We start from the raw sequence: 15,334 nt of genomic DNA, 5'->3' as shown, positions 1-15,334 counted from the left end.
GGAGTTCCGGTTGGAATGCCATGCTTCTAGGAATTCTCGCGCGTGTCTCTGTTTGGCTTGTCCTAGGATGGATGTGTTGTCCCAATCAAAGTGGTGTCCTTCCTCATCTGTATGTAAGGATACGAGTGATAGTGGGCCATGTCGTTTTATGGCTAGTTGATGTTCATGTATCCTGGTGGCAGACAACAAGCAAAACGAATGTCATCTACAAAATACCTTGCAAGAACTGTAACAAACACTACATTGGACAAACAGGCAGAAAGCTAGCCACCAGGATACATGAACATCAACTCGCCACAAAACGACATGACCCACTATCACTCGTATCCTTACATACAGATGAGGAAGGACACCACTTTGATTGGGACAACACATCCATCCCAGGACAAGCCAAACAGAGACACGCGCGAGAATTCCGGGAAGCATGGCATTCCAACTGGAACTCCATCAACAAACACATTGATTTGGAGCCAATCTACCATCCCCTGAGAAAAAGAACAGGAAATGACATCACCAACGCAGGAAATGACATCACCAACCCAAGGAGACCTAAACAGATAAAGAGAAAGCAGGACATAACACCAGCGCTTCATCGGAGGCTCACTAATGATGTTACCTAGAATGGTGACGAAACGTCTGAAAACTAACCTTCCAGCTCAGCGAGCAAACTCACATCCAAAAACATAGATCAAATGGAATGTATAGAAATTATATAAAATTAATCAAATTACATTTATGTCAACACACCAAAGGATCATGGGGAAACTGAGAGCAGCAATAATGAAATCCAATGGCTTATGAATATCATCCAAATTTTGGTAATGCCATTGGTCTAGTAATACTGGTAACCATGATAATCCTTGTGAATTGTAAATATAATTAATTATTTAAAAATTAAATTGAATGATAATCTAAGGAATGATAGCCACAGATTTATCATCAATAGTAAAAATACCTATAATTGATGATGAAAGAAAATCTGCCATCCTTACCTGTTCTGACTAACAGAATAATCCAGACCCACAGCAATGTGGTTGATACTTAACTGGACTCAAAGGCAAGGAAAGAAGGGAGACAAATGTAGGCCTTGCCAGTGATGTCCACATCTTATAAAAGAATGAAAGAAAATTCAGTCGCAATTTGTATTGCATTTTATCATCTTTCATGAATGGTAGGATCAGCAAAAAGTTTGAATCTTCGAACGGACCAATATATTAAATACATATCTAGTGTGATTTACTGACCACATTATTTGAGTAGTTTCTTTTTTGTTGAACTTCAGCTGTGCCTCATTTTCTTATAGGTTGGAGGCAGGCATGGCTCCTTATGGCGATTATGACCCACAACACTGTCAGTCTGACAAACGAGAGAAGTTCTTGATCCGCTCCCAGAATTCTACCCTATATTTCCTCACAAGGTCATGTTACATCATGGAGATCATGTCAGCTGAAGGCTGAAATGAATACCACTGAGATCCCAGGAAACATTGTGGGAAGTGAGGCCTGAGTCATGGCATGGGGTTCCCCATAGGGATATGGAGACTTCCACCTGTGCAGAGTGGGAGAGTTGTAGGTATCAGATGGTGCACTGGAATCCCAAATGTGTGGAAGATCATTGCATTGTTCTGTAAATTATTCCAGTCATTGTAATGCTATAAAAGGTGTTAGATGGTACCTGTGATAGTGGTGAAAGAAGTCCATGATTACCCAGGTGTCTAAAGCTGAGAGTGGGATCAGACAAATTTCCATGATGGAGCTTTTCTAGGTAGATTTTTGGATTTGGAGAAAATACTCTGACTGCTCTTGGCCACAAGCATTGCTGCAAAAACTCTGACTTTATGGGTTTCACCACCAACACTCTGTCACAGCAGAGTGTACCATCTACAAGAGCACAGTGCAAGAATTCACCAATGTTCCTTAGATAACGCTTTCCAAACCACTACCATCTAGAGACACGGGGACAGCAGATACATTGGAACACCACCACCTGCTGATCTGACTCCAAGCCACAAACCATCCTGCCTTGGAAATATAGAGTGCTTCCTTCTACGTGACTGGTTCAAAATGCTGGAATTTCCTCCCTAATGCCATGGTAGGTCTACCTATATGTAACAGACCGCAGCGGCTAAAGAATGCAGCTCACCACCATCTTTTACGGAAAATAACAAAAACAGCAATTGCTGGAAAATTTTAGCAGGTTGAGCAGCATCTTTAGAGGGATGAGCAGTGAATACAACAGACTAGATTGAGTGAAGTGCAGATAAATTTCTGCCTCACCTTGAAGGGGTGTCTGGGGCTTGGATAATGAGGAGGGAGGAGGTAAATGGACAGATGTAACACCTTCTGTGATTACATGGGAATGTGCTGTTTGGGTGTGAGGAGGTGATGGGAGTGAAGGAAGAGTGGACCAGGGTGTCCCAGAGGTACTAGGTCATTCAGAAGGCTAACAAGGGAGGGCAGGGATATGTCTCAGTCTGGTGGTGGAATCCTGCTAGATATGGCAGAAATGGCAGCTAATGATGCTCTGGATGTGGATGCTGGTTGGATAGTAAGGGAGGACCAAAAGGACCCAGTTGCTGTTGCAGAATGGATGACAAGGGATGAGGGCCAAAGTGCAGGAGATGATTCATACATGGGCTAGGGTCCTATCAACCACACTGGTGGGGAATCCTTCTCCCAGAACTCTTCCCAGTTTCTCCAACTCTACCACATCTGTTCTGATGGTGCCAACTTCTACTAGTGGCCCTCCAAAATGTCCACCTTCTTCTTAATGCTGATCTATAAGTGGCTGGTGATGAATTTCCTTAATTGAACTTAAAGGCCACCTACTTCCAGTGGGCAGTTAGCTGTAGCCCCAGTTGAAAGCAAAAATATGCTGGTCAATAGCTTGAAATGGCCATGCACTTTTGCAACATGAAAATCTACTTTATGTTGGAAATGAAAAGTCTGAAACTGTCATGTGATAATCAAATAGTCCTCTCTGAAAATTATTCATATTCTACAAAATAGCCTTTCCTACTTGTTTTACAAAGAAAAAGGAACAAAGAGAATTGCAGCACAGGAACAGGCCCTTCTGCCCTCCAAGTCTGCACCAATCCAGATCCTCTATTTTACGTAACAAAGTGTGAAGCTGGAAAGAGCTTTCCACACATATCACCATTAAACTTTTCCCCACTCACCTTGAAATTTTGACCCCGAGTAATTGAGTCCCCCATTCTGGGAAAAAGCTTCTTGCTATCCACCCTGTTCATACCTCTCATGATTTTGTAGGCCTCAATCAGGTCCCTGCTCAACTTTCGTCTTTCTAATATAAATAATCCTAATCTACTCAACCTCTCTTCACAACTAGTGCCCGCCATACCAGGCAACATCTTGTTCAATCTCCTCTGCACCCTCTCCAAAGCATCCACATCCTTTTGGTAATGTGGCGACCAGAGCTGTATGCAGTATTCCAAATGTGTTCGCACCAAAGTCCTTTGCAACTGTAACATGACCTGCCAACTCTTGTACTCAATATGCCGTCCGATGAATGAAGTGCCTTCTTGACCACTCTTTCGACTGGCGTTGCCACCTTCAGGATACAATGGACCTGAACACCCAGATCTCTCTGCGCATCAATTTTCCCCAGGGCTTTTCCATTTACCGTATAGTTCGCTCTTAAGAGCATAAGGCATAGGAGTGGAAGTAAGGCCATTCAGCCCATCGAGTCCACTCCGCCATTTAATCATGGCTGATGGGCATTTCAACTCCAGTTGCCCGCACGCTCCCCGTAACCTTAATTCCTTGCGAGATCAAGAATTTATCAATCTCTGCCTTGAAGTCATTTAACGTCCTGGCCTCCACCGCGGTCCGTGGCAATGAATTCCACAGGCCCCACCACTCAGATTCAAAGGGCCTACTCATACCCTGAGTTTCTATGTTTTTATGTCTGTGTTAGCTTCAATCTCCATCCCTGGTTATTGACCTGTCTATTCATGTAAAAGGTGCCTTCCCACCCACCATGTCTCTGCTTCTCATAATCCTCTGAATGATCCCCCCCCAACCTTCATTGCTCCAAGGAAAGCAACGCCACCCTTTCCAATCTTTCCTCATAGCGCAGACCCTCCAGGCCAGGCAGCAAGCTGGGAAATCCCCTCTGCACCCTGCCAAGTACAATCACATCCTTCCTATAATGTGGTGATCAATGCCTCTTTCTCTCTCTCTCTCTCCCCCCTCCCTCTCTGTTTCACATGTTCCATATGTTTCTTTCTACCTCTCTCTCTCCAACTTAATGTCTCCTATGTTCTCTCTCTCACTCTGTTTCATAACCACACTCTCCAAATTATTCGCACTTCCTCACTCTGTCTCTCAATCTCCATTTCTCCATCTCTCACTGTTTCTCTCACCAGCTCCCTCTCTCACTTCAATTAACAGCTTTCAACTCTAATTTGCCCCTCTCCATTCCTCCCTCTTTCTCCCTTTCCACCCTCCGTACATCCCAATCCACAGTCTCTCTTTCTCTCTATCTCTGTCAATCTGTCTCAAACCCTATTTATGTCTCTCTCTCACACACACACACATTAACCCTACTCTCTGTCTCGATTTCCTTCTCTCGTCTCACATTCACCCAGTCTCTCTCTCTCTCTCTCTCTCCCCCCTAAGACTCACTGTCTCACATCCGATTTGCCTCTACCTATCCTTCAACCTCACCATCTCTACATCCCTTCACTTTTCTCTCATTCCCTTCACAAATCTTCCTCCCTCTCTCTCTCTCTCTCTCTCTCTCTCTCTCTCACACACACACACACACACACACACACACACACACACACACACACACACACACACACACACACACACACACACACACAAACTCCCTCCATCTATCTGTCTCTTTTCTCTCCTTTTCCCATAGTCTTCCAGGTAGTGACAGATAAATCTCCTTCTGCTCTGCCCCACTAATCATTCTTAATCCTTGACCCCAACAGCACATCATCTCCTGGAGTAAGGCCCCATTTCCCGCATTGACCAGGCTTTGGCCTCTCTCAGGAAGACGGACAGATTCTTGTCAAATGAAGGGCAGTTCTATGCTGTTGGCCTATTCTCACTGGGGACTGGTGTAGACACAAAGCTTTCTTTCAGTTGATCCTGGCATGAAGACATAGCTGTCTTGGCCAGCATTTATTGCCCATCCCTAGTTGCCCAGAAGGGCAGTTAAGAGTCAATCAGCTGTCCTTGAAAGCATTAGTAAGAGAGACCTCCACATAGTCCTTGTGGAAACAAAGTCAAACCTTCACAATAAGATTACCCTCTATCATGTTGTGATACTATCACTGTGCTAAATGGGACAAATTTTGAACAGATAAAGCAACTCAAGGCGAGCTCAGAAATGGGGATGTTTGCAATGATTGCACAATGTTCAGCACCATTTGCAACTCCTCAGGAACTAAAGCCGTCAATGTTCAAATGCAACGATAATTGGACATTATCCAGGTTTGGTCTGAAAAGTCAGATTTCACGTAGCTAATAGCAGGCAATGACCATCACCCCTTGACAGTCTCTGCTATTCTTGAATTGGATCTTCCAAAATGCATCACCTCGCATTTGCCTGGATTGAACTCCATCTGCCCTTTCTCCGACCAACTCTCCAATCTATCTATATTCTGCTATATTCTCCGACAGTCCCCCTCACTGTCTGCTACTCCACCAATCTTAGTGTCATCTGCAAACTTGCTAATCAGACCATCTATACATTCCTCCAGATCATTTATGTACATCACAAACAACTTTGGTCCCAACATGGATCCCTGTGGAACACCACTGGTCAAGTTTTCCATTTTGAGAAACTTCCTTCCACTACAACTGTCTCCTGTTGCCCAGCCAGTTCTCTATCCATCTAGCTAGTACACCCTGGACCCCATGTGATTTCACTTTCTCCCTCAGCCTGCCATGGCGAACCTTATCAAACGCTTTACTGAAGTCCATGTATGTGACATCCACAGCCCTTCCCTCATCTATCAACTTCGTCACTTCCTCAAAGAATTCCATCAATTGGCCAAGACATGACCTTCCCTGCACAAAACCATGTTGCCTATCACTAACAAGCCCATTTTCTTCCAAATAGGAAAAGATCCTATTCCTCAGTATCATCTCCAGCAGCTTCTCCACCACTGACATCAGGCTCACCGGTCTATAATTACTTGGATTATCCTTGCTACCCTTCTTAAACAAGGGTCAACACTAGCAATTGTGCAGTCCCATGGGACCTCACCCGTGCTCAAGGATGCTGCAAAGATATCTGTTAAGGCCCCAGCTATTTCCTCTCTCACTTCCCTCAGTAACCTGGGATAGATCCCATCTGGGCCAAAAGAAATGGTCCACCCTATGTAACAAAGTGTGGAGGTGGATGAACACAGCAGGCCAAGCAGCATCTTAGGAGCACAAAAGCTGACGTTTCGGGCCTAGACCCTTCGTCAGAAAAGGGGGAGGGGGAGAGGGTTCTGAAATAAATAGGGAGACATGGGGAGGCAGATCGAAGATGGATAGAGGAGAAGATAGGTGGAGAGGAGGCAGACAAGCCAAAGGGGCAGGGATGGAGCCAGTAGAGGTGAGTGTAGGTGGGGAGGTAGGGAGGGGATATGTCAGTCCAGGACAGGTCAAAGGGCGGGATGAGGTTAGTAGGTAGGAAATGGAGGTGCAGCTTGAGGTGGGAGAAGGGGATAGGTGAGAGGATGAACAGTTCAAGGAGGTGGGGATGAGCTGGGCAGGTTTTGGGATGCAGTGGGGGGAGGGGAGATTTTGATTTTGAAGTTTCAAAATCTCCCCTCCCCCAGCTGCATCCCAAAAGCAGCCCAGCTCGTCCCCACTTCCCTAACCTGTTCTTCCTCTCACCTATCCCCTCCTCCCACCTCAAGCCCCACCCCCATCTCCTACCTGCTAGCCTCATCCTGCCCCCTTGACCTGTCCATCCTCCCTGGGCTGACCTATCCTCTCCCTACCTCCCCACCTACACTCACCTCTACTGGCTCCATCCCCGGCCCTTTGGCTTGCCTGTCTCCTCTCCACCTATCATCTCCTCTATCCATCTTCAATCAGCAGCTTGGCCTGTTGTGTGTTCGTCCAGCTCCACACTTTGTTATCTCGGATTCTCCAACATTTGCAGTTCCCATTATCTCTGATACAAATTATCCACTGTAATGCCTTTTGGATACACAACACTACCGCCCCCTCATTATGCTGACTTGACCTGGAGTATTGCAACAACTGTCCCTAACCTCAACATCCGTCATGTCCCTCTCCTCAGTGAGTACTGACGCAAACTACTTATTAAGAATCTCACTCATTTTCTCTGACTCCTCAGATAACTTCCCTCCTTTGTCCTTGAGTGGTCCTTTCTCTAGTTACCCTCTTTCTCCTTATGTATGAAGAAAAGCCTTTGTAATTTTCTTTAACGCTGTTTGCTAAAGATATTTTGTGACCCCTTTTAGTCCTCTTAATTCCTCATTTCAGATTTGTCCTGCTTTCCCAATATTCTTCCAAAGCTTTGTCAGTTTTCAGTCTCCTAGACCTTATGTATGCGTTCTTTTTCCTCTTTGCCAGTCTCACAATTTCACCTGTCATCTATAGTTTCCTAATCCAGCCCTTTCTATCCCTCATTTTCACAGGGACATGTCTGTCCTGCACTCTAATCAACTTCTCTTTAAAAGCCTCCCACATATCAAATGTGGATTTACCCTCAAACAGATGCCCCCAATCCACATTCCCCAGCTCCAGCCAAATTTTGCTATAGTTGGCCTTCCCCCAATACAGCACTCTTCCTTTAGTACCACTCTTGACTTTGTCCATCAGCATTCTAAAACTTACAGAATTGTGATCATTATTCCCAAATTAATCCCCTACTGAAACTTCAACCACCTGGCCGGGCTCATTCTCCAGCACCAGATCCAGTAAGGCCCCTTCCCGTGTTGGACGATTTACACACTTCTCTAGGAAACCCTCCTGGATGCTCCTTACAAATTCTGCTCCATCTAACCTCCTAACACTAAGTGAATCCCAGTCAATGTTGGGAAAATTAAAATCTCCCATCATCACCACACTGTTGGTCCTACATCTTTCCATAATCTATCTACATATTTGTACTCTTATCTCACGCTCGCTGTTGGGAGGCCTGTTGTGCAGCCCCAGCATTGTTGCCACTCCCTTCCTATTTCTGAGGTCTGCCCATTTTACTTCACTGCCCGAGTTCTCCATCATGCCCTCCTTCAGCAAAGCTATGATATCCTCTTTGACCAGTAATGCAACTCCTCCACCCCTTTTACCTCCATCTCTTTCCCACCTGAAGCAAAACCTGGGATATTTAGTTTCCAGTCCTACCCATCCCTCAACCAAGTCTCAGTGATAGCAGTAACTCCCAGGTACTAATCCAAGCCCTAAGTTCATCTGTGCTACCTCGCATTAAAGCAAATGTACCTCAGACCACTAGTCCCTTTGCGTTCATCATCTGCTCTCTGCCTACCCTTCTCCTTAGTCGCACTGGCTTCATTATCTTGTTCCTTACAGGCTTTAGTTACTACCTCATTACTGTCCACTAACCTCCTCATTTGGTTCCCATCCGCCTGCCACATTAGTTTAAAACCTCCCCAACAGCAGTAGCAAGTTTTGCTAAGTTTTGTTTATCTTTCCCTCCAAGCATAAGTTTAACCTGAGAATGGTTAATTAGTGCAATGTGATTCTTGCAGTCAAAAAATATTTCATCCCTGACATCTTAAGAATGGTCAAAAAGTTCTGCATGTGTTTTAAATCAGCATAGTCCGAAACCAGACCAAATACTATAGATAGATGGGATAAAAGGAATAGGATGGAATGTTCAACTCAGCTCAGAGAATTCACTGCAATATAGAACATAGTTTTATTGATTTTCTTGAATAACTGTCCTCATATTTCATTTTATATGTCATCATTTGCCAAAGCATATGAGTCACTTCACACAGCACAATCATCTGAGGCAGATAGTTTCTCGTAAGCAGAGCTTTTGTGAGTAGAAATAGGCACAATATTCAATTGCTTAGAAAATTCCACTTCTCTTTCTATTGGGAGAAATTATTTACCATACTCTGGTGAGTTGAGAGGCAAAGCAGCAGTCTGCATTAATCCCCCCATCTCTGAACCCTGATTATTTGTTTCTTTCTTTTATTTATTCAAGTGTCTTTTGTGACCTGTTGAAAATTTAACAAAAACCATTGATTACAGTTAACAGCTAATTAGTTCAATGGATATAAATATATAATAACTCTTTGTTTTAGAGAAGGGCATTAGAAAGAGATTTTCATTAGTTAGGCCTTTTCTTACCCTTCAGCCTGGTCTGGTAAATTGTCAAGAGGTTGAGGTGTGCAGGTATTGGCATTTAGGAGTAAGGGCATCTGAGGCTTCATGAGCAATTAATAAGCTTAGAGATTGAGGAGGAGATTTGGAATGGCAAACATGAATGATAAATTAGTGCAGGAAGAAAGATAAGGCAGACTAAAGAACAACTGGATTAAAGATAGAGAAAAACCACAAAGGGTGGGATCTTTTAGAGGTCTGAGCAACACAGGCTATGGTGAGGTGTGAGACAGAATCAGGTGACACGTGCAGCAAAGTTCACCTTGACACATTTACCTTTTATGCTTTGCACAAGCACCTTGGTGTGATTCTCCGAGGCGGCAATGTTACACCAACAGCATGTGCCATCATGCAACCTGTTCGCCACATTGGAAACTGGCGGAGGCTTGAGGTCAATCCAATCAAGTCAGACTGCTTTTGGTACAGGAGCCAGAGTAGTGTCTGTCAGGTCCTCAGTCTATATACAGTCCTGTGGTTTTAAAATGGTCAAGCACCCACTTCAGATGCTTAAAGTAAGGGTATCCATCCCAGAACTATTCGGGTAGTGGTAAGCAGTCAGTTCCAAAGGGCCAGTCAGGGGAATTGCAAATCGTCAGTTCAGGAGTTGCAAACACAATAGTGAGGGGTCTGGTCAGTCATGACAAGGGACCATTTGCGAAGTTGGTCTGGCACGAATGCAGTCCTGGGGTTCCGTGCATTGATCTTTCAGAATGCTTCATGGGAGTGCTTGTCGGAGGCACAGATGAATTAATGACAGGAGCGGTAGTGAGTTAATGCTATGGGGCGAGTAGACATATATAGTAGTGGGGCAGTGATGGGGGGAGCTCGGGTTTAATGGGTAGTGTTGGAGGACATGCAAGGCTACAGGAAGGGGTGATGCAGACTGTGACCACCACTGTGACTTCCACAGGGGTAGTGTAGGAATGTAGTGTAGGAATCAACAACAGATAATGTCAGGTTTCATGTGGCAGGGAGGACAGTTGTAGACAAAGCACATTGTGGAGGGGGAGGTGGAGGGTTGGTTAGAAATGCGGTGTTGGAGAAGTGCAATGTAATGGGAGATGAATTGGCTGTTTCAGGGATAGTACCTGATGACCACGTTGATGGTTTCCACCACAAGCTATGTTGCCAGCTGTCACTTTCCCTTCTCAAGATATAAAGTTCTCCTACGAAATGGCTGGAATAACACTAAGGATGGGTGGAGTAGGTGTCACTTGAATAGCTAAAAGCTTGGGATCTATGTTTGCTGGGCGCCATGACATTGCACCAGCACAGATAAGTAGTGACCATTTGTAAAGCACAATTAATCAGATTTGTACTCATTGCATCACCCGTGCATGATAAAGGCTGTGTATGGATTACTGTTGTGTTGCAAGCAGTCTAAAGTCCAAAGTCTTTGGCATATGGTCTCAAATGGCATGGCACCTTCAGCAAGTGACTGCATGTACTGAGGCAAAATGTGGATGTCCAATGCAGACATATATCTTGCTATCAGGGTACAGAACGTAACAAAGTGTTGGAGGCTTTCATCTGCAGGATATGCCATCAATTGCTGTCCTGAGATCTAAGAAACTCTTTACTTCCTTCCATGTCCAGCTTTGTTCCTTTCCACCAAGAGTGATGGGCCTTGCAGTTATGGTTGTTGTGGCTGCCTTCCCAAGGCAAAGATGGATGCATGAGGAGCAGGACTAACAGCAAGCAGCAGCAGGGATGAGGAGCACCCAGCTCAGAATTAGGCCACGACCTCAAGGCACCCTCAGGATACATGGATTGTGCAGGAGGGCAAGAGCTTTTTGGCCCCAATTTCTTTTCCTGAGCCTGAAGATGTCACAGTGCCAACACAGGCTCCTCATGTCCCGAGACATGGTGACAGAACTGTGTGAAATGTTAGAATGAGACTAAAGTCTGCAGGAATGGAGAAGCCATACTCTCCCACCAGTTACGAAGGTCACAATATGCAACTGGCTCCTTGCAGGGTGTGGTGGAAGATCCGTGAGGGATCACTCAGTCATATACATATAAATCCACTAGGACAGTGATCAATGCCATCTCTACAAGGTCACACCAGTTCATTTCTCTCACCCAAGATGAGGCCGGTGCTCTAGCCCAAACAGTAGGATTCAGTAAGAAAGCTGGGTTTCCCGATATGCAGGGTGCCATTGACTGTACACACATGACACTGAGAGGACCATATCACAATATTGTGGAGTTCATCAACAGGAAGCTCCCGTTACATTAATATTCAGGAGTGCTCTCACGTATTTGCTGTGTTTGACAGGCCAGGGCATTACAAGATAGAGAGCAACCATGGCTCTTCACACCATTGTGCAAACCCCTGACTGATGTAGAATGCAGTTACTATGCAGTCCATGCTTCAACCATGGCTGTGGCGAAGCAGACAATAGGGGTCTTCAAGACGCTGTTCGCTGCTTGGACCAGTCTGCAGGTGGGGGAGGGGTTTGTGCCAGAATGTGGTGTATCGTCCTGGTGTGCTCTACTCCCCCCACCTGAAGCAGGCAATGGGGAGATAACTCGGCCGCAGAGAAGCTGGGGGAGCAGGCACAGTCTTCTGAGTAGGAGGACAAAGACACTAGGGAGGAGGAAGCTGATGTTACCCATGACAGAGCTCACTTTTGATAGGCACTACAAGCCAGACAGAACTTCAATGACAACCGCTTCCAATAAGCAAGAACTAGGTGTAGCAAACAATTGTTGATTGTGACATGTCTGATCATGATGCAGAAATCTGGTTGGTGTTTTGGGGATGCTGTTCAACATCTGTTAGTTTCTTTTCTATTTCCATAAAACCATACGAAATAGGAACAGGAGTAGGCTGTTCAGCCCCTCAACCCTGCTCTGTCATTCAAGACAATTATGATTGATCCCACATTTTGCCTGCCTCTTTCCTGCATTTCTCCATGACCCGTCATTCCACCACTGATCAAAAATCTATCTCAGCCTTAAATACGTACCGGAAGTCTGCCTCCGCGGCTGTCTGTGGCCAAGAGTTCTAAAGACTCATAACTATCTGAGAGAAGAAATTCCTCATCATCTCAGACTTAAATTGGCATCTCTTAATACTGACACTATGCTCCGTGGTTCTAGACTCCAATGAGGTGAAACATCCTCTCAGCATTTACCTTGTCAAGCCCCTTATGAGTCCGATTTGTTTCACTGAAATCACCTCTCATTTTTTTAAACTCCAGTGAGTAGAGAACTAACTTGTTTAGCCTTCGCTCAGAAGACAATCTCTCCATACTGGGAATAACTTTCATCACATAAATGGAAGTTCATACTTATGTTTGGATTTGTCCAATTCTGAGCCAAAACATCAGAATGGATTTCAGCAGTTGCTCAGGGTGGTGGCCCAGTAGTTTATGCTGTTGCCACACAGTGCCAGGCCCCACGGTTCAATTCCAACCTTGGGTGACATAGGGGTTCGACAGGGTGGAGTTTGCATGTTCGATCCATGTTTGTGTGGGTTTCCACCAGATGCTCCAAATTCTTCTCCCAGTCCAAAGATGTGCAGGTCAGGTGAATGGCCCTGCAGTGTGAAGGCGAGGTGGATTAGTAATGGAAAATATGAGGTTATGGGTATAGGTTTGGGGTTTGGGTCTGAGTTGGATGGTCTTCAGTGGGCAGTGCAGACGTGATGGGCTGAAAGGCCTTTTTTTGCATTGTAGGGATTCTATGATTCTAATTGAAGTAAACAACTTTAAAAAAGCCAAAGATACATTTTCAAGAAGGTTGCTTGAGTCAGACTATCTTTTCATTTTCCAATGTAGCCAAAGATAGAACATTAGAAGTGGCACCAGATGAAAAATGCACATCTTTCAAAATGATACTACTCTGCAAATTTTGAAAAATAGAATGAAGAAAGATGAGGTTCTTTTTAAATGAATGATGATAGCATATTGTTAACCATTGATAACACTGTTATTTTTCAAACGAACCTCCACCATTCACTCACAACCTCACAATTTTTAGGATTCACCTCTTTCTTCCTTTCCATTCAATGTCTTGTTGAAATCAATATTTTGTATCCACCATTCTTTGCTGCAGGCTTTTAACTGATAGCTTTGTATCATCTTCCACTACTTTATAATTCACTTTATGTCTTTCAAGGTTTTCAAACTTGCTGGGAATTTCATTGATGTTAAAATAAAACTACACTGATCATCACACCAAATTTTTGTCCTAAATGCCATCTGCTGTTAGCATCATCGGTTCCTGTCTCAATACTTTCAATTGTGGAAAACGTATCTTGCGTGCAATAATCCAGTGCTGTTATGTACCATAAATACACGTCCTGGTTTTGTCAATGCAGTTACGCAGCAAGTGAAAAAATGTATCAGAGATAATGGGAACTGCAGATGCTGGAGAATCCAAGATAACAAAGTGTGGGGCTGGATGAACACAGCAGGCCCAGCAGCATCTCAGGAGCACAAAAGCTTCAGTGATAATGGGAACTGCAGATGCTGGAGAATCCAAGACAACAAAATGTGAGGCTGGATGAACACAGCAGGCCCAGCAGCATCTCAGGAAATGTTGTTGGTTTAATTTAGTCAGCAGGAAATGCATTCAATGGATTTCAGTAGCACAATGTTATCAAGAGTACAATTGATTATTTTTGCTCATATGCTTACATTGTAAATTATGCTTACCATTTACCATAAATTATTTCTTATACTGTGGATATAATTTACTTTATTGTGCTATTCTTATTAGATTATTACTTTCTAACTTCTTCACAGAGTTGGATTTTAGTCTTTATTTTCTATTATGGTTGACAGAGAGCTGTCCAAAATTTGATTTTAGCTAAATTATCCAAGTTTGGACCACCCTCTGAGACAGAGAGCTATAAAGTCACATTGTACTCATTTAGCTCAGTTGTTAACCATTTCCCTTTTGATTGAGCTTGCAGGTATGATCTGTGCAAGGGGTTTGTAGCTGGGTGGGGCATGATTCTGACCCTTCCTCTCCATCAAACTTCTATGTCACTGTGCCATCTCAAACAGTTTTGTCAATTTTGTAGATCAGGATATGTCCAAAACTAACTACAAATATTTTGCTCACTTAATCTGCTGCTGAAAGCTTACCCATAATTTTGTTGTCTCTAATCTTAACTATTTCAGTGCAGTTAAGGTCATCCATAAATCTGTTGCCTGAGTCTTAACTCACAAAAAGCCAGCATTTTGGTTTGGTTTGGTGGCCCTTCTTCAGAACTGATTCTGGGGTGGGGGCGCAAGTGTGTGGTGGAGGAGTTGGGAGGTGGGAGTAAACAATAGGTGGAAATGGACCCCAAAGACAGAGAGAGAGAATAGCAGCCGCACAAACAAAGGAATACATATGGTGATCTGGGGAGAAACAAAAGCTGCTGATGCGAATCACGAATGACTGAAAACAAATTGGCTCTAGTGAAACCAGCTCATGTTGTAACAATGCCTCGTGTGTGAGAGTGGGTAAAGGACATGGAACGTGCTCAAGCCCTAAAGTTATTGAACTCAATATTGAGTTCTGAAGCTGCAGAGCCCCCAGGTGAAAATGAGATGCAGTTCTTCCAGCTTGTGTTGCTGCTCACTGGAGAACTACAGTGTGTCTAGAGATTTGGATAGTAAGGTGTGAGGGAGTAAACGGGCAAGTGTTTTCTAAACTTTTCATCTTTGTTTTCAGTCAGTCCATGGTCACACACCATCCCCAAATCTGTAATCTTTTCCAATCCGATAAACCTCCAAGACATCTATGCTCAACTGGATGCACAACAACGGCTGCAATGTAACATGAACTGAAGGTGCGCTCCATTGTTTCATGGAGATGTTAAACCAAGCCCAGTTCGTCCCCTCCCCCCACTGCACCACACAACCAGCCCAGCACTTCCCCCCCACCCACTGCATCCCAAAACCAGTCCAACCTGTCTCTGCCTCCCTAACCGGTTCTTCCTCTCACCCGTCCCTTCCTCCCACCCCAAGCCGCAC

The 15,334-nt window shown here is 44.4% G+C and overlaps 1 protein-coding gene across 1 annotated transcript in view; it reads left to right on the top strand.

Annotated features, from left to right (window-relative positions):
• kdrl (kinase insert domain receptor like) overlaps nt 1–15,334 on the top strand; it is a 197,265-nt gene that overhangs the window by 40,718 nt on the left and 141,213 nt on the right. The gene's annotated exons all lie outside the window — the stretch shown is intronic.

The sequence above is a fragment of the Stegostoma tigrinum genome, chromosome 15 (genome assembly GCF_030684315.1).
Source record: "Stegostoma tigrinum isolate sSteTig4 chromosome 15, sSteTig4.hap1, whole genome shotgun sequence".
Lineage (NCBI taxonomy): Eukaryota > Metazoa > Chordata > Chondrichthyes > Orectolobiformes > Stegostomatidae > Stegostoma > Stegostoma tigrinum.
This window is presented reverse-complemented; position numbering and strand designations above follow the sequence as displayed.